The sequence below is a fragment of the Girardinichthys multiradiatus genome, chromosome 14, assembly GCF_021462225.1.
Source record: "Girardinichthys multiradiatus isolate DD_20200921_A chromosome 14, DD_fGirMul_XY1, whole genome shotgun sequence".
Lineage (NCBI taxonomy): Eukaryota > Metazoa > Chordata > Actinopteri > Cyprinodontiformes > Goodeidae > Girardinichthys > Girardinichthys multiradiatus.
In genome coordinates, this window is record NC_061807.1 from 17,887,968 (window position 1) to 17,908,661 (window position 20,694).

A 20,694-nucleotide genomic window follows, 5' to 3' on the forward strand; every position below is an offset into this window, starting at 1 on the left:
GCTGACCAATGTTTTCATGATTTCTCTTGTTGATAAGGAACTCCAAGACTTACCATTACCCTCATCTTTAGCTCCCTCTAAAGACTTTTTATCAGATTCAAGTCAAGACCCTGGCTGGACTCCTCAAAAACATTCAAATTATTTCTAGTCAGAAGAAAAATATTGGTAAAATTAAAAGATTAAACCTAAGTGTAAGAATATTTGTGGACATAACTGTTTATGGCAGCATTATAATAAAAATGCCTGTTTTGATGTGACACCCCAACATTACCAGTAGCCCCCATCTGGCCACCCCTCATCCAGGGCATGATTTATGCAAGGACCGCCACTGTATGCAGTTATACAGTACACATTTTACAAAGACTAAAAACTTTTCATGCCCCTTAGGATGTATATTTTCTCATTGCACCATCTCCAGTTAACCATATGGTCCTATTGAATCAAGACAGTGCACATCTTCAACCCTCCTGAGAGCCACCTGAACCTGATGTGACTTCTGGACTTTCCCCAGCATGACTTTTACTCTAGTTTCCATTTTCTTGAAAAGTTTCAAGCACCTGGCGAAATTACTCCTCCTAAAAGTACCTTCAAGTACCAGGTTACAGCAGGTTCCTCAACCACAGAGGTATGCGGGCAAAACAAGGGGTACTCCACTGCCCTACTGGAAATGAGGGAATTTTTGGGAAGTCCTGCAGAGTGGAGGCGAGAATCCTCCACTGAAAACCGAACCTGCAGGAGAGGGAGGGAGGCTGCCAGGCAGGGAGGGAAGAGGGAGAGAAAAGAGGCGTTCAGCGGTGGGGAAGAGAGGGGGGAACAGTCCTCTGCTTTAATGGAATAAAAACTGCGCAATTTCTTGAAGGAGTCCTCATCCACAGCTCGGATCGTGCGCAGTGGACACCTCTGGATGATGATTCAAGGATGGTGGTTCCTGCCTTTTTCCTGCCTCTCGCCTTTCATTTATTTTTGTAATTCAGTGCCAGCTCAGAAGAAGAGGAAGAGGAGCTGTGCAACCATTCAGAAACGGCGATACGACCATGAGGAGGTGCAACATGCAGACATGTTTTCTTTTTTATTCCTCCACTGCACCTAAACGCGTTTTGGATGCTGGATGGAGGTCTATTCGTGTTTTTTGAGATGACAGAGGAGGGTGAGAGGGTTTTGTTTTTAAGGGGGCTGCGTCATCCTCGGATGGGCATAGAGATGGACTGCTGTGCAGATCTTTCTCTGGTTTTCGCTGCTGATTCTGGGATTAACATCTGAAAGGTGAGAATTACGCAGATTATTTCCCGTTTCCTTCAATAATACAACAGAGCCGCCGTCTTCTTCCTGACATACGTGAGGAAAACTCTCAAGAAGCTGCAGGATTTTATGCGGTTACATAATTACTAATAATGACTGAACTTTGCATGCATGTCTGTGATAAGTTTGAGCTGATTCTGCGTTGTTTTTGCGTGATTGTCCCCCTTCCCCCAACATCACAGTGGAGTGAGGTCATGTTTTCTACGGTAAATGAAGGGGATAGTTTACGGGAATTGAAGGTGATGTCGCAATCAGCGGCTCCACATAAATGCGCAGATAAAGATAGAGTCGCTAGTTAGAGCGGGTCGGTGCGGCCGTCCTGTTCGGATCATTTTTGCGGCTGTAATTGTTAGTTTTTGGGGTAAAATGCGGGCTCGCTGCTTTTCAGAGGAAGGGGTGTCGCATTTTCTTTCTGAAATGTCATGTGGTGAAGTTGTGGCGGGTTCTCTACTGTTTCCAGGAAGAGCGTTTGAATTTTCTTCCCCTTAGATTTTTTTTCCCCGGGTCCCCACCCCTCTTCATGCCGCTCCTCTACCTGCAGTTCAGCTTCTTGGCCAGTAGATGGCGACCCAGGACAGAAAACATGCAGAACATCACCTGTAAACTAAAGTTGGGGGGTCTGGGCTTCACCTTAGTTCACTAAAAGCAGTACTTTAACAGGACTTGCAAACGTGGACCTCTTTCACAGCTTGTCCTGTTACAAACTTTAGAGAACATTAGATTTTCTGTCATTGATCAACACAAATTAGTCGACTTCCTTCCATAAATGTAATCTGAAAAGAAAAAGATTAATTGTTAAAAACAAAATAGCATAAAACAAGAATCTGAAAAGTGTTGTGCATTTGTATTCAGCCTCCTTTATTCTGATACCCCTAAATACTTGAGCTGCTTTCTACAGGTGTTGGACAATGAAACTGAAACACCTGGTTTTAGACCACAATAATTTATTAGTATGGTGTAGGGCCTCCTTTTGCCGCCAATACAGCATCAATTCGTCTTGGGAATGACATATACAAGTCCTGCACAGTGGTCAGAGGGATTTTAAGCCATTCTTCTTGTAGGATAGTGTCCAGGTCACTACGTGATACTGGTGGAGGAAAACGTTTCCTGACTCGCTCCTCCAAAACACCCCAAAGTGGCTCAATAATATTTAGATCTGGTGACTGTGCAGGCCATGGGAGATGTTCAACTTCACTTTCATGTTCATCAAACCAATCTTTCACCAGTCTTGCTGTGTGTATTGGTGCATTGTCATCCTGATCCACGGCACCGCCTTCATGATACAATGTTTGAACCATTGGATGCACATGGTCCTCAAGAATGGTTCGGTAGTCCTTGGCAGTGACGCGCCCATCTAGCACAAGTACTGGGCCGAGGGAATGCCATGATATGGCAGCCCAAACCATCACTGATCCACCCCCATGCTTCACTCTGGGCATCCAACAGTCTGGGTGGTACGCTTCTTTGGGGCTTCTCCACACCGTAACTCTCCTGGATGTGGGGAAAACAGTAAAGGTGGACTCATCAGAGAACAATACATGTTTCACATTGTCCACAGCCCAAGATTTGCGCTCCTTGCACCATTGAAATCGACGTTTGGTATTGGCATGAGTGACCAAAGGTTTGGCTATAGCAGTCCGGCCGTGTATATTGACCCTGTGGAGCTCCCGACGGACAGTTCTGGTGGAAACAGGAGAGTTGAGGTGCACATTTAATTCTGCCGTGATTTGGGCAGCCGTGGTTTTATGTTTTTTGGATACAATCTGGGTTAGCACCCGAACATCCCTTTCAGACAGCTTCCTCTGGCGTCCACAGTTAATCCTGTTGGATGTGGTTCGTCCTTCTTGCTGGTATGCTGACATTACCCTGGATACCGTGGCTCTTGATACATCACAAAGACTTGCTGTCTTGGTCACAGATGCACCAGCAAGACGTGCACCAACAATTTGTCCTCTTTTGAACTCTGGTATGTCACCCATAATGTTGTGTGCATTTCAATATTTTGAGCAAAACTGTGCTCTTACCCTGCTAATTGAACCTTCACACTCTGCTGTTACTGGTGCAATGTACAATTAATGAAGACTGGCTACCAGGCTGGTCCAATTTAGCCATGAAACCTCCCACACTAAAATGACAGGTGTTTCAGTTTCATTGTCCAAACCCTTTATGTGATAGACCAACACAAAGGTGAGCATAATTCTGAGGTGGAAGTAAAATGAAGCACTCTTTTAAAATGTTTTTGACAAATGAAGATAATTTGTATTCAGCTCCCTTTGCTCTGAAACACGGTGAAATCCACACCTTTGGTCCCAGTACACATCCCCTGTTCAAAATGGGAGCCGATTAAACAGAAAACAAGGTGAGAGCAGCTTTAGTGGACAAACTTCATCATAAGTCCTGCTCTCGGTGGAGGTCGACGCTTTTCCTCTGTCTCCTGCAGCCCTCCCATATCTGCCCTGCTTCAGCTCTGTGTCTTGTCTTTTTTGGAGCCTCTTTTTGCACATCTTCCAAATTCTTCCAAATTATGGATTTGGTCAGCTGGTCTCTCAATGCAATTGATCAAAGTTTCTCGACGAGAAGATAGGGTGAAGGAGAGCCCACTTGCCCGGATGGGACATTTTTCTCCGGATACACGATGGACTCCTGGCAGAAGTGGAGGATTGTGTGTTTGTCGATAATGTCAGTCGAGGATGTGGAAGATGTGTATATAAATGGATGTTTGGTATCAGGATTTCTGCTTTTTGGAGTCAGCGGTTACCTGGCATATCGAGAAATTCGGAGAATGTCAGCAGCTGTTCTGGCGTTTGTAAGGCTGCCTGGCATGTGTGATGGGATCTTCAGAGCGATCAACACTGGACTGAGATGTTACGTGAGCTGAATCGCAGACTGGATGTGATCCTTATACAGGATCGCAGGCAGGTTGCGGTTCCTGGACTCAGGAGTGAAATGGGATAAATCTTGGAGAAAGTTGTTCGCTTGGATCCGGCAGAAAGACCAGGAATTTGGCTGTTTGGATTTGCCTTTGAGAAGCACCAATGAGACTCTCAAGGCTGACGGAAAATTAAGAGTCAGCCTAACCCAAATAATTATTGTTTTTCTGAATCTGGCTCCCCTGCGCGGCCTTGATGGCTGGCTATCTTCAACCTCTCCTGGAAGTTATGTAAACATGACGCTCTGCTCCCTCTGCTCCCTCCCTTCCCTGAGGACATCTGTGGACCTGCTCAGAACTTTGTGGCCGGTTGATGAACCTTCCAACGAACCATCAAGGACAATGGCCTCTGGGACAGTGCTTCATGGACTTACTTGCACACACACACATGCTCAAGATAAACATATGCACCCCTCACACCACCTTCACCGTTCCCGACATGATGTTGTTTTGTCAACTTGTTGCTTCTTTGTGCTGAGGTTTTTTCGCAATCTCAAACTGTATCCTGCTAAGGATAAAGTGTGAAATATGATTTTTTTCCCTCTACTTACCTAATGTGGCCTCTTTTCTCATCCAGCAAGGTCAGCGCCTGTGAGTGGGCAGCAAAGCCTCGGTGACCCGTCCCCCCATTGTCTTGTGTCATGATGTATGTTTGGATGGGTTGTACTGGAATTCTAATTTCCCCTCGGGGATCAATAAAGTATCTTTGAATTGAATTTGAATTGAACAGAGCAGATAGATCAGGAATTAAGTTGTGGAGAGATTTGGTCTGTTCGATCGAACCTACCAAGTCATGGCCATCCACCTAAACCAGGTGTCTGCAACCTGCAACTCCAGAGCCACGTAGCCCTTTACGTCTTCCACCGTGCCTCTTAGGTTTAGTCAAATACAATATAAAGTCAGCAGTATATTTATACGTACTAAAACGTCAAGTTTTAACAGGTATTCCATGTGTTCTTGCAGCAGCTACATTGAATTTCCCAGCAGAACGACACTCATTGTACAACGCATAGGCCTATTTCAGTCCAATCAGTTGTGTTTTGTTATAAGCTGAAATTGGACTTTTTTATTTTCTTACATCAACATGAGACGTTTCATTTAGGAAAATGTTTTCCTTGTCGCACTTCATTGTTCTAAAACCTGAAAAAAAAAAACTCAAAACGTGGTTCAAATTTATATTTAGTTGGTATTTGCTGAATATCGTGAGCTATCTTTTTATTTGAAATAGTTTGCAGTTTGTTGTTTGCAGTTTGACAAAAAAAAAACAAAAAACATGTAGGGGACACAGCAAACATGTGAAAGGAGGTACTGTGTACAGGTGAGACCAGACTTGAACTTGCTGGCTTACATGCAAAACACCTTTTGGTAGAAAGTCAAAATACTGCAAATCACCCTGAACTCACCATCACCATGGTGAAACATGGCGGCAGTTAGCTTCAGCAGGGACAGGAAAGCCGGTCAAAGTTGTCGGGAAAATGGATGGAACTAAATCCAGGACAATCAGAATAAAAAGTGATGTTCACAGATGCTCTACATCCTATCTGAGCAAGATAGATATGCAAAGCTGGTAGAATAGATACAGCTCCAAAGACTTGCAGTTGTAATTGAAAAGAAAGTTGGTTCTGCAAAATACCAACTCAGGGCTGCTGAATACAAAAGTATGCCACACAAAAATATGCTTAAAGCATCATAGTTAGGCACAACTTTGTGTTTGTCTGCCACATAAAATCCCAATAAAATACAATGAAGTTTGTATTTGCAACAAGACAAAATGCAAGACACTGTAGATGGTCGGCATTGTAAATAAGTAGTTTTCAATCGTCCCACCTGGTTAAATAAAGGTTAAAAAATAAAAATGGTCTTAAATGTACATTATACCATCTTGTATTCATTCAGAAGCTCATTAATTTACACGTACCTGAGTTGCTATACTAAAACTGAAAAGCTCTGAAACTTCATACATTTTGTGTATGCCTATTTAATATTTCCTTTTCTCAGAACATCTAAGAAAATAATAAATTGCTATAATCCATGCCATATTCAGTTCATTCCTAAAAACACACGGAAGATGAAAGATTAGGTTCATTATTTATGGCCTTGATTGGTATTCAAATACCATCATTAGGAGGCTGAAACATCCCTTTGGCTCAAAACTTTGTGTTCTACTATATGACAAAATGAAAAACATTAACCAGTTTGTATTATTTTTCACTCAATTTATCAGAGAAACAAGTTCCTGGAAATGAGTCTCTATAATGATAAAGTGACAAAAATCTCTAATAATTCCAGTCATCATTAAAGATGGCGTCTACATCCTAAAAGTAAAGTAACGCCCATAAATGTAAAATACTTGATGTCCCTGAATGCAGCAGAACAGCTGCATGAAATCAGAGCTAAGTAGTACCATGCAGCTGCAGTGGTGCCTTTTGACTGATTTTTCTGTCATGCCGCAGTGGGGATATGGATCTGGTGTAAAACATGCTGTAAGATACTTTCTTTCCCTGTATGGAGATGTTCTAGCAGGTGCTTTGCATGCAGCCCAGAGCCTAAATATAGACTCATACATGTCTGCATCTCATAAAATGCATTTTTATGAGTTTCTTATTGTCCTGTAAACATCTTGGATGATTTTCTTTTAAAATGTCAGTTTTTTCCCTGAAATCGTGTATTAAACATTGTGCACCTACAGTTAGAATGTTTTGACACACCATTAAATATTAATTTATTTCATAAGAGGTGTTTTCATATTAATGTCTAACATTTCTTTTTATCTGTGAGAAAGAAAAAAAAAAGTGACTAAAGGACCGTGACAATCAGTCAGCCTGAGGTGTACAGGTACTTAAAAACCTAAACCAACAGACAATTAGGTTGTTTCAACAAATCCTAAGGTCATGTGAGATCTAAAGATCAACCACTACTAGGTTTAGTATTTTTATCCAGAATTAGTCACTGTTAATTGCCACCAGGTACAGGTGTATTATTTTTAATGCTGATGTTGTTAATTTGTTTAATTCTCACCTCCAGCAGTCAGAACCCCCACCCGTGGGTCCAACTCATGCAGTTTTTTAACTGTAGGAATTAGCTGTTTCCTCTAGAGGGCGACACACTCATACTCCAGCCTGTTCATTTTCTGAATGCGTGTTTTTGACAGAAGTATAACCACCACCTGAGACTCAACGGGTGGGGAAACATTAAATATTTTGTCTTTGAGGATAAATGAGGGCAAGCTTCAGTGCAGGGTTCTGTTTGGATTACACTCATTTTTAAATTGGACTTTCCAGGTTTATATTTTCTTATTTATGGTTGTGTTTCAGTTCTTCTAGAAATGTTTGTTAAATATGTTCTGATATATGATACATGTACTTTTCAGCAGCCATGTATGCAGTATTTGTCAGAATAAAGCTTATAATCAATACTGGGTTTCAGACTAATTTAATACATGTTTATATTGTGTGCTTCCACTTTGAACCAGTATATAAACATTTAAATCTAAATCCCTTGCTGTCCTATACCCGTCTCCAGAGCATGCAGCCCCAAGTTTTTTTGGACATTCCTTCCCCCAAACCCCTTCCTGTTTTAGCCATCCATCAACAACAAGCATGGCTCCTATTATCCTATCCATGCATTATTTGCTTCATTATCCTGCTTTGTTAGTGTGCTAGAAAGCATTATAACAAGTGGGAAAGGCATTTTGTAAAGAATTTTAGCAAATTGTGCCTACAGATCAGTTTTATTGTCATTAAAAGTACTTTGGATTAACAGCTTTTTTTAGAAATTAAATTGGTTGAACACAGGAGGGAAACGATCTGCAAGGAGAATGCTGCCTGTACCCATCATCTCCAAGTGAAATTATGTGAGGATCTGACAGATTTCCTTCTCTCAACGAGGACTGAAGTGTAGAAATGTCGTCTGACTCCAGCTGCAGTCCACACCTTGGGAATGTTCTCCAATCTCTTAAATTGCCTTTTTTTTCTTCACAAACATCTCCAGGCTGCAGTTATCCCTGTTGTGTGATCCATTTTTTCCTTCCACTAAACTTTCCCCTTGTACGTTTGGATACAGCACTCTGATTTGCCTGCTTCTTTTGCTAATGACTTTTTGTGGTTTACCACTTCTGTAAGGTGAATTTAGCATTCTTCCTCATTATTTTGTTACATTTATGTAATTCTACTTTTTTTTTTTATTGCTTTTATACAATAATCAAATTGTTCCAATGGTTTCCAAAAGCTGTAAGCAATAATGCTTAAAATAAACGCTTGAAATGTATCTCTCTGTCATTAAACTGTGATTTATACTTTATCAGGTAATACATAAACCGTTTCATATTTTAATTAGAGATGTTCTTTTCAATGCTGTAGGGCTTATTTAGGAAAAAAAAAAAGGGTTCACCATCACGTAAATAAGTTTGTTTTTCATCACAGAAGCTGTGAGGATAATGGGCCGTCGTCTCAGTGCTAAGTTTGAAGAACCACCAGCGCCTGACTGAAGTCCTAATGATACGACTAACGGCCGCTGACTGTTGGAGTCTAACAAGATGCTCGGCGACGTCTGCAGCTGGAACAATCCTCCATCGGTAAGAGGGCTGAAGCTGCCTTGTGTTTTATTGCTAAATCATAATATTTACATCATAATTAGTAATGATATAATAATTTGAAATGGTTAAAACATGAATAAAAAAAAAATATATTTTTTCTTTATAATTTATGATCTATATTTACTACTTTTAAGAAATTTCAATATATGTTTTCCCTAAAATGTATAAAAAAAATATTTTTCCATTGTTTGAAGGTTACTTTTTTCAAATGTGTAGGATTTTCTGCTTTTATTTTTTTTACTTTTATGCATTTTCTTTCAAGCTACAAATAAATAAAAAAGCAAAAGATGTTCGAGCAAGCAGTGTGCTTGTCTCATTACTTATGCATTCATGCATGGTCTTAGTTTTACTTTTTGCTGTAAAAGACTTTGGTTTAAAATATTTATCTTCAATATAAACTTGTCTGTCACAACTTAGTTCAGCCCCAAATATTCAGTAGCTTTTTCTGTTTTACTATTTAAGGGAAAAAGTCAGACAATTGGCTGAAAAATCCTGGAAGTTTGAGTCTCGAAATGTGTGGAAAAGAGTAGCAATGCTGTTTAATCCCAGACCTGGCATACAGTAGCTGAAGGTATCACAAAATACAGTTTTCCTGCTAATACAGCATTTTGATAAAATAATCCACCGGTTAGCAGCAGACGGATCCAACTGATCTAAATCAAACACCATCAGTGTGGTTTTTTCTTTTCCTACTGCAGGAAGGGAGGGCCGACCTGCATCCGTACAGAACGTACCTGCTCAGGTAAGACCTTCTGACCTCTTATCTCCACCTGCCAGTCAGTAGTGATGAGACATGCATGACTTCACGGTTCAGCTCTGTTGGGTTGTGCAAACAGCAGAAGTATTGTCGGTTCTCGTCTGAGGACAAAACAACCTTTAGATTTGCCATAATATGAGAAAATGTCTGAGCACTTGGTGGGAAATTCCTGTATTTTTGCAGCAGTTTTATAACCTTCAGATCTGCACCAGTCCAATGTGAGCAGTTTTTCTTCTTTCTACGTACTGTTTGTGTGTGGACAATCCTTTTAGTACTATAGCTGTCTGTGTGTGGAGGTGACCTCTCATAACATGTCAACATGTCCTCCACAACTACAGCTGAACCAGTCAGAGAGACTGATTTGTTTGAAGTAGCCACATATTTATTTTTTCTGTGTTATGGCCTGTTGTGTGTCTTTCTAAACATCAAGAGCCAGTCTGACGGGTTCATTTCTTTTTCTGTTCACATTGTTTGTTAAGCTGCCAACTTGTCTTTAACCACCATGCTGTTTTAATAACCAGCTCCTGTTTATAAAGAATCTGCAGCCCTGGAATCATTTTATGTCTCACTGCTTATCATGAGTTAAATAAATGATAGAAATAAAACTAACTCAAAACTGAATATATGTGGTTTCAGATTAAAGGCAAACAATGCAGTAAAATATTAGTTGGAAATGTATTCAAAAATATTAATTTATGCCACACTACATAGAGCAAATTTATTTTTTAAGTTTTTTTAGCATCATCTGTGTATTCAGTTTTTCATTATATAAACCTGCAGATATTTATAACTTTAGTAGTAGTAGTTCTCCATGGATTCCAACAAATTTTATCACCTCTACCCGTCACTGAGGTGCCTGCACACCTAACCTAACAGCAGCTCTGTTTCCTTCTCACACACCTTCTGACATCTGTCTCAGACACCTCCGCACGTTCCTCGCTCACCGTTTTGATCCGCCGCTCAGGGACAAAGACAAACATTTCCTCCAAATCCGGAGTCTCACAGGACGCAGCTAAGTCTTACACACCTGAGGGGGTTTGTGATGAGCTTTGCAGCTTTGTTTCATATGTTCACAGCCGGCCACATATCAGATCAATTACCCATGCAAACACACACACATGGTGTCCTTTCTTTATATTAAAATGACTCTTGTTCTTTTAGCTGCTTCTTCAAATTCTCAGGATTTTCATCTCACCCAAAGCACTGGAAAGCCAAACTATAAAAAGAATAGATAAGGATGACTTTTCCAAGATGCTTAGTGTGTCAGCTACAAAATTGGATAAAAACTGGGGAACATTTCCAAAGGGACAATAAGATTGAAACAAAGCTAGTCAGAAAACTTAGCCCGGTTTAAGTGCTATTGTTCAACCAGTTCAAATATAATTCAAGCAATAAAAACGAGCTTTCTTTTCCAAAAATGGAACATAAACAATACTGGGCCCAAAATAAAGCCTTGTGGAGCCACAAGACAGAGGAGAAATGTACTGAATACCAAAACAAAAACCTCCTGTTGCTCGGATTCAACTGAAATAAACTCGAAGCTAAATCTTTAATACCAAAAGCTTGTCGGAGTGGAAAAATCAGGATCTGGGCTGCAGATGGTTTAGGAGCCAGTAAAAAAAGTTGGAGCAAGGTTATGTAAAAATTCGGATCAGTTGTTTGAACACTGTAGCCGGATTTAAAACCCAGCTGGAATGATTTACAAATGCTGACATATAAAATCCTCTCAAATCTTTGTAATGAAAGGTAATTTGGAAACTGGTTGATAATTTGACAGCAAAGTTGGGTCGAGATCGGCCTTTAAAATAAAGTTTGGCTCAAGCCACAAAACCTCTTTGACCCATAAAAGAAAATACAGCTCATATCCTGAACGAACTGAGATGATAATCCTTCAATATGGGGCTCCACTGCATGTCAGGGAACTGCATCAGTGCAAAATAATAACTTCAGATAACCAAAAGCACTACAAGTGATCCAATCAAAACTTTGGTTCATTCTGAGAAGTGAAGGGGAAGTAAAAGAACCTGCTGGTGAACAGAAGACAGTGGTGAAGGATGAGGGCAGCACCTTGTTTTAAGATGAAGGAAAGAAAAAACGTTTCAGCATCCAGCCAACTGAAGGAAAATCTCCAACAGGCAGGCTTGTGTTTATCCAAGCCCAACACAGAGGGAGGTTAAAACTCAATAATAGAGACGGCCATTACTGTTCTTTGGACCAGAGGTTGACAACGACCAGTTTGAGAGTCGCACCGACTCTTCGGGCCTTGTGCGACGGCTCTCTGTAGCAGAAGCTTGTTTGAGCTGTTTTCAAGTCGGGTTTTATGAGAAAAGAACATTTAACTGGCACAGTGACTGAAATCTCCAACCAGTAGGCAAGGCTACTCATGAACTGATGTATAAAATCAAATAAATGAACTAGTATTAGCTAAACAGCCGCCATGTTCTGAGCCGAGTGGAGCGAAGCCAAGTGGAGTGGAGCTGAGCCGTCTAAAACGAACCAGTGGAAAAGGGGCATTACTGTACCTGACTGACTTGATCAAGAACATCTACAGGCTTAGTCTGTCAGTATACACATGATGAACTAAAACGTGTCAGAGCCCATAAAGAGTTTCAGAGACTGTAAGTCAAACGACGTTAGTCCAGCATGTCAAAAATGACGTGGGTTTGGGTCTGATCGCAGGCTTTTCTCTCTGCTTGGACCGATTTCAGTCGATCTAAAAGTCAGATCGTGTCTGAATACCCAACTCTTCTGAGTTTGGCAGAACTGTTTACAGTTTTGATGTTGGCACAGCGCCACGTGTCGCACCTGGTTCCAGTTTGGTCAGATGGCTTGTTTGGACTGTGACCTAGTGTAAGGCGTGATGAGTACAAAATGTTTCGTTTAAGGACTATAGTAAAAGCTGCGTTCCTTTTTAAATTTGAGTGCAAGAACAATAATTTGCTGTTAATCAATGGTGGAAGATGTTTTTTTATTCTGCTTTCACTCTAAAGCTGTTGATTATTGATCTATTTGTCCAGCAGATGACTTTTGGAGCTCAAAGGTCATCCCGGTCTTTCTTTACCTTTCAGGCTCTGAGCCATGTTTCATCCACTCTGTGGAAGGTTGATGAGTTAAGATTTTCTTTCTCTCCTTATCAGGGTTCCTGTCTGGTTTTAATTACCGTAAGTTTTTCATTTTGTTCCCTCATCTCTGCTGTCCTTACCTGACACTGTACCACAAAAATATAGACTGTCTCAGACCCTGAGAAGGAAGTCCAGAAGATCATTAAAAGAAAATCAAAATGCGTTCAGTCAGAACTGGTTTAGAGAGAGGTGGAGGGAGCGTCAGGATGTCTGGAGGTTGGATGGCAGGAAGCAGTAGGTGAGGTGGAGGACAGGAAGGAAATGATGAGACGGACTCCTCTTCATCTGCCTTTTTCTCCTCGTTATCATCAGCGGTGTCATCAAGGGAGGAGTGGCGTAGGGAGGAAAGAAGGGAGAAGTGGAGCTGACATCATTCACCTCCTGAAGGGCCTTGAGGGCGTATCACGACGGTCTGCTTTTATCCTTTTATCCGCCATCAGAGGGCTTTAATGGTAGCAACCTACAGCTGGCTCAGAGACGCTGTGGGAACACTGGTTATATTAAAGTAAATAAGAGTCAGAAAACACACTAAGCCTTTTAAACAGAGGTTTAAAGGCTTGATGAAACAAACTGTGGTGCAGATAAAGAGGTTTTTTAACTTTTAATTTCAACCAGAGGCGAATTAGGTTTTATCCTGTTAGGTGTCCAAATGTTTTTTCTGTTTTTTTAAATTTATACTTTATTTAACCAGGACAGACCCAATGAAATGTATATATTACTGAACAATATGAAACATCAAAGATCACCATGAATATAAGCAGAGCTAAAATGAGCCCAATGCCAGGTTCTTGTGTAAATGAGTGAGATTAAAAACCTCTTCTCCAAATGAAACCTAGCTGCGATACGTAGCAAACGTCTTACCAGAAACAACCAAGATATACAGTTAAAAGACAAAATGAGAATTATGACATATTGAAATATGCTGAAAATGTGTGGATAGCTAAAAAGAAGTACAAGTGAAATGGAATCAGTCTCAAGTACAGTAAATGTACAGTAAACAAGCAACAAATAATCCTCCAATCAGAGTAATGATTACTACATTTCTGGGCTTTCTTGGTTCTGATTCTGAACCACATAAGACCCATTACACGCAAATGGAAAAATTATGAGAGAAAATTGAAACCTTTTGTAAGGTGTGTTTCAATACATCTGCAGTAAAACTAACACAGCCTTTCACTAAAGAACAGCAAACCAACAGACAAACATGGTGGTGGTAGTGTAATGGTCTGGAACTGCTTTGCTCCTTTGCTTTGGACCTGAACAAATTGCTTTGTTTGCTTGCATCCCAAAGATCCATCAGTTTGTGACCTTAAGCACACCTTAGTTATGTTGCAGTACGGTGATCCAAAGGAATCCACCTCTGCATGGCTAAATAAAAATAGGTTTTGGAGTGGCCTAGTCAAAGTCCCAACTTGAATCTGATTGACCTGCTGTGATATGACCTTAAACAGGTCGTTAATGCAGGAAAACCCTCCAATCTGGCTGAATTAAAACAAGTCTGCAAGGAAGAGTAGGCCAAGATTCAAGTCAATAACCTATTGCCAGTTATCACAAGCATTAGGATTAAGGGGCAATTATATTTTTGGATAGGGCCAGGATGGTTCAGATAGTTTTCTTTTTCTGAATGAATGAAATTTTATTTGGAATGAGCATATGGTTTTTACTCAGGTTATCTTTGTCTGATGTCAAGTTTGTCAAAAAGTGTGTAAGAAAGCAAAAATAAGAAAACTGTACGGGGGCAAATACTTTTACACAGCACTGTACATGTTGGAACATAGGGGTGTGTTGGGTTGGATCTTATTTGAACCCTAGGTAACCTGTGAAGCCTAAATGTTGACCCGTCCATCATAAATGTGTTAAATAATGGTGAACCCACTGGGCTATCTGCTTTGACGGTCTTTATAATAAATACATCGCTGTATTAATCTCGTTGCTCTGCTTGTTTGTTGCTCCATCGACGAGCTACCATGGAAACCAGGATCTGAGAAAAATGTTTCTTGTCACTTGTATTTCCATGAGGGCAGAATGCCGTTCGACCTTGATTTTATTTTCCCTGTAGCTATAAGAACGGGACAATGAACATGTCTTTCATTGGATAAAATGTGTCCCGAGTCATAAATTCCTGCAGCACAGTATTTATTTTCGCCCTTTTATGAAGATTAGTCTTAGCAAAGAATGTACACACACTTGCTTTTTGGTATGGAGGAAAATTTATCTGCAGCTTCTGTTTTGTGTTTAAATGAAATGAAGATAGAAAACATTAAAACTGCCTTTTCAGTAAGAAATGTCTGAAACAAGCTTCTACCAGCTCTTGTAGTCGGAGGATGTGTCTCTCTGTTCTTAAGAAAATGTGCAAATCTCATCAAATCGCAGCTTTTCCTGACTCCCCCGAACCAAATCCGTTTCTTGAACAAATTCAGCCCTTGTCACGTTGGACTCTCTCACCCCTACACTCCCCTCCTCCCTCCTTCTCTTCCCTCCGCCACTCCCCTCCTCTGTGTTTCTCCACCAGAGCTCCTGTTCTGGCTTTCTGCCTCTCAGGTTTCTCCCTACACCCCGTGGCCCCCCTTTGACCCCGTGTTACCCCCACATCTACCTCCTCCATTTCTCAAGGGCTTGCCCACAGCTCCCGGGTCCTTTGTGCTCCTCTGCTTCGGCCTCCCCCCCAGCCTTTGTGTGTGTGAGGCCAGCGAAGGGTGATGGGATAGGCAGCAGAAAAAGAGAAGGATCCAGTTGATCACACATGATACATTTTATTTTGACATACGCTAGTTTGATTGGTTAGAGTTGTTGCCCTGTCTCTTGTTCTTTTCATGCACTGCATTCACTGAAAAGCCCAGTTAAACATCCAGAAGGAACGGTCCGATTTGGATATAATTTAGTTAAACATGCAGAGCAGTGATGGGTACGTAAACAGTTTTCTGGCATGTCTAGAATGGGCAACAAAGAGCACAAGTGATTGTGTCATGACTGGAACAGTTTCTGTTACAGCCAATCGCTGGAACGTCCGACAGGGAACACCATTAGTGGAGGCCACCAAATGAAGGAAACACCAGAAATCGTCAGAGTTTTATTTGGGTCACATGGTGGGTTTGCATCAGGCCTGGGATTCTAGATATGCAATTACTTCACAGGTAGGGTGTGCAAATGTTAGGACAGGTACGTACTGCCAGGTTCACACGGCAAGATTTTAAAATTGTCGGTCGATTTTCAAAACCTGAGAGACCCCACACGTGACGCTTATAAGATCGTAGATATAACAGGTTTGGTCCTACAGTGTGTAGTGTCCAGCCACACGGCAAGCACAACACACCACACAAGAACAGGATTCAATATATTGAATATTGAAATGATCCTCAACTAATTAAGTAATCGGATAATCTTTAACTGAGTAAACAGACTCTAAAACATGCCATTTTCTGAAAGAACAACCCACTCAGAGCAATAATTAAGCCACAATTGTACAAAAAATATATACATTTTGCATTTAAGATGAAAATCCTTTGTCTAAAAATACTCTTTATTCAGAACTCGTAGTGGCGTAGCTTTAGCCTCACCTGGTTCAAATTAAGTAAAAACGTTCTTGTTAAGCATCTTTTGCTGATTTTTAATTGCCTAATCAAAAAAATACTCAAAAGATTAATCAATTTGCAAAATAATCGGTAGTTGCAGCCTTAAAATATTTGCAAGTATAAAATTGCTGAGTTTGGTGAATAAAATGATAAAAATTGCAGAATTGGCCAAGAGCAATGTTGGACAGACAGTATTGGTTCCTGCAGCTTCTTGTCTGCACAGAGCAAAGCCCAGCTAATACACTAGTCATTGAAAATGACATTTTAAATGATGCACACGTGGTCAGTTTTTTGGTGCTTTTAGTCTAGAGTTTATTTGGGCTATAGTGATAATGATCAATTTAGTTTGAGATTTCAATAATGTGCCTACTCTGTGTTTTGTCTCCTACTCTTGATTTAAAACCTCACCTTATAACCTGGTCAGGATCCAGCTGCATGAGCTGTGAATACTTGTAACTTTTCCCCAATCTTAGGATTTTGAATGACTGTATTTCAACATCTTTGGCCGGTTTTCTAGAGTAAACTAAAGAAATGAGAAAATAAATACTCTGTTGTGTACTGCTTGCACCAAAATGACCAAAGATCCAATTAAAAAGTGGATCATTGCTAAATTATGTCAAGTGTAGACACAACAATGGTGTATTCCTTAAAAATAAACCAGTTTATTTATTAAAGAGACATAAAGAGGCAGCAATTTATAAGTCGGTGTTGGGTTCACCAAAAAGCATATGTGGTAATGAGTAGAAAAAACGTCCAGAAGAACTTCTAAAAGAAGAACTTCTAAAAACCTTCAGAAAGTCCAAGAAATTATAAAGATATGAAGAAGTATTCAAATAACTGTATATATTGAAAGACAAACCTAGTAGCTAAGGCTAAGAGCTGTCTCTAACCACAAGATTCCTGTGCAAACGCATTCAAACCTGATGACCTGACAGGTGGCATGGGTCACTGAGTTTGAACAGTGGAAGTGAGCCATTATGTTGCTAAGAGGTCTTTACGGTGTGTCTGTTAGGAGGCCAGACACTCAAGACATTATTCACCTACTAAATTACCTGATGGCAGGTCAACAAGGAAAAACATCCACACATCTGCAGAGGGAGTGACATGTCGCCACCTGTGGATCTGAAACTGATGATAACTGATTTGTCTGGGAGAACGTTGCCAGAGTGTGAATTTTGAGTTGAAAGCGTTAATAAGCTTGTCAGTGTGTGTGTACATGCATTATGCATCCGTTTGTTCCCATGCATTTTTAAAAACCCAAGCAACAAGAAGGTGGGTCATGCTTGCTGCGTCTCCTGCTCCGTGTGAATCCTCTTGCTGACAGTGTACGCTCAGTGGCAAGAGTTTATTCCTGGAAAGCCGGCTGCCGCTGCTGTTATCACAGTTAACTCGATTAGAGGAGCTTCAGCTGCCATGCCCTCTGCTCCGAGCTGCAACATGAGCACACTGACACACATACAGTCATTAAGCCATACTACCACAGTGCAAAAGCCCACTCTAGATATAATTCAATCAGCTAAACTAACACAGGTTTTATGGTCACTGCAGCTCTGAAACATTTTACTTGTTTCAGTAAAACTTTACTGAAATGTATATAGTGTTTTCTTAAACGGTGCAGTTAGCAAAGATATAACCTTTTAAATCATTCTGTGCAGTTAGACCAAAGATATTGGTTTTAGAGGGTTACAGAGACCGAGCACCTTGTGTTGGATTTAAGGCCGGTCCCAGCAGAAAACATGTCATTAAAATGTTTCTCCATGTCTGAAAGATTGTCAAAATCCATGAAAGTTTGTGACAGAAACATGTTTTTGGCTGTTGTTTGCCTATGGCAGTACTAATGTAACATAATGGGAACCCAACCCTGTTAATATGCATTATCGTCCGCTGTTATCCTGTTGAGCCACCGAGGTAGTTCAGAGATGAGATTGTGAGTATGTGTAAAGGGGTGGTAGAGTTGCCGGTAATTGTTAACTTTACGTTTTGTGCCTCGTCTTTGCGGCTATATTGTGGAGCCATCTAGCCAAATCACCACAAGTTGTCTAAAGGACTTAAATTGAAGCCCTGTTCGTTCGTTCGTTCGTCGTCTTCCGCTTATCCAGGACCGGGTCGCGGGGGCTGCAGACTCATTAGAGACGCCCGGACGTCCCTCTTTCCAGACACCTCCTCCAGCTCCTCCAGGGGGAGCCCAAGGCGTTCCCAGGCCAGCCGAGAGACATAGTCCCTCCAGCGTGTCCTGGGCCGTCCCCTGGGCCTCCTCCCGGTGGGACGTGCCTGGAACACCTCCCGAGGAAGGCGTCCAGGAGGCATCCGGTATAGATGCCCGAGCCACCTCAACTGGCTCCTCTCAATGTGGAGGAGCAGCGGCTCTACTCCGAGCCCCTCCCGGATGGCCGAGCTCCTCACCCTATCTCTAAGGGAGTGCCCGGCCACCCTACGGAGGAAGCTCATTTCAGCCGCTTGTATCCGTGATCTCGTTCTTTCGGTCATGACCCAAAGTTCATGGCCATAGGTGAGGGTAGGAACGTAGACCAGCCCTGTGTTTAGATGATTTCTGCAGCTCTTGTCACCAAACCTTTAAATGCCTTCATCTGAAGGCATTACAGAAATTATCTAAATTGAATTGACCTTGGTGAAGGTCATAGTAGTCTAGGCCATGGCAAGTAGTCACAGACAAGATAGTGAGTGGTTTTGAAGTGGTAGCAGAGTTGCCTTTACTTGCTATTCTATGATTCTTCCATATCTTGCTTGCTTAATTGTTTGTCCTGTGAAAGGCTATGGTAGATTAACTTGGACCTTTGTTTGTGGCCTTATTGCTGAGCCATTGAGGGGAAAGACTTTTAAGTGACTTTAAGAGTCCAAATACAAACCCATTTTTGTGCCTCTTCTACAAAGCTCTTTAGCAAGGCGTGTAATGCCTTCCTCTTGCTTTGTTGCCATTATACACATAATCAAAACTGAATTGGGGAGTTAGCTTGATATGCCTCTGGACTGCCAAGAGAGGTAGTCAGAGAAATTACATGGTGAGTAGATGTGAAGTAGTGGCAATGGAAGTGCCACTTCATTATATGCAGTAGAGCTGTTATCATGTGCTGGTTTCACGGTTCTACAATGTCTTGACACTTGACCAAAATTAAATAGTTGACCAGTAAAAGGCCAGGATGGCTTACATCAGGGCTTGTCTTTGCTGCCATACTGCTGGACGTTTGATGAGAAAGTCCTAAGTCCCCCAAGGGTCCAAACCCCACGTTAGACTTTTTCACTGAGCTCCTAGGCCAGGCAGAAGATATTTCCCCCTACATGGACGTTTTAAAAATGGCCAAAATTGATAGGGCTGATAATGATGTACCCTGAAACGCCAAGGAAAGTATTCACAGAGATAAGATTGTGAGTAGGTGCAGAGTTGTTGCAGTTCTTCATGAAAGCTTCTGGCCAACGCTGTGTCCATCTTATGCAATGTCTTGAAAAATGACCTTCTAAAATGGTTGACCTATGAAAGGCGACACGGTGTATTTCAGGGCTTGTTTTTGTAGCCATACTTTGAGATGGTCTGGTGAAAAGACCAAAATGTGCCCTAAGGCCTGAGCTCAAATCCTCTATTTCTATCACCTTTCACACTGCTCTTAAGCGAGGCATGAGATTCCCTCCTCCTGAATTACAGTAGTTTGTGAAATCACAAATATACAATACCCTCTCTGCAAACAAATTTGATCTCATGAAGATGTACCTACAGTGTGCTTTCATAATATGGTCACCTGTTAAATAAAAATCTCTGAACTGATGCTTTTTACCACCGTTTCAACTAGCTATAAGTTTCTGAGCTGAAATAACTTTTGATTTATGAAGAATATATTTTTTAATGTTCACGCAGAAATGTGCAGAGTTTTACTGAATGCCAAGTAATATCTTGAAGAAATTTTGACTGGGTCTGAAAGTTTCTTCCTATGAAGAGTAATCTAAACTTCAGGGTATTGGATTGAATGTAAATAACTGAATAAGATGAATTTTATCAATTTGAATAAATCCCATATCTGTAAAACCCGGGACGGCCGCTTCGAGGACTATAGCCTCTATATGTGGTCGCGCGCTAACCCACGTGCTCTCTCTGAAACTGATGACTCCTGCAACTGCCTATCCTAAACCAGAAGGATGCAGTGGTAGGGTTTGGCTCAAAATGATTGAAATACTTTATAGCTCAGTTTACACAAAAAGCTTAATCCCAAAAAAATATTTATTTTTCGTTTAAATAGGCTTTTAGCTTTTTTTTACAGTAATATCACTTACAGGATTTCTATTGAAAAAGTTGTCCATCTTCGCAATATGAAGGAAAGAGACTGGAAGCACCCGCATCCCCCACGGTTGCAATGCCCATGACCACTCTACAGCCGGTTGTAACCGGTTGCTGTGTGTGGTAACAGATTCAG

At 41.1% G+C, this 20,694-nt stretch overlaps 1 protein-coding gene across 1 annotated transcript in view; it reads left to right on the forward strand.

Moving 5' to 3' along the window:
• The first annotated feature begins 836 nt into the window (after positions 1–836).
• The window catches only part of kdm6ba (lysine (K)-specific demethylase 6B, a), a 131,853-nt gene continuing 111,995 nt past the window's right edge, over positions 837–20,694 (forward strand). Inside the window, exons 1-3 of the mRNA XM_047385348.1 lie at positions 837–1,263; positions 8,650–8,801; positions 9,521–9,564. The gene's annotated coding sequence lies outside the window, so the exon portion shown is untranslated. The remainder of the gene's footprint in view (positions 1,264–8,649; positions 8,802–9,520; positions 9,565–20,694) is intronic.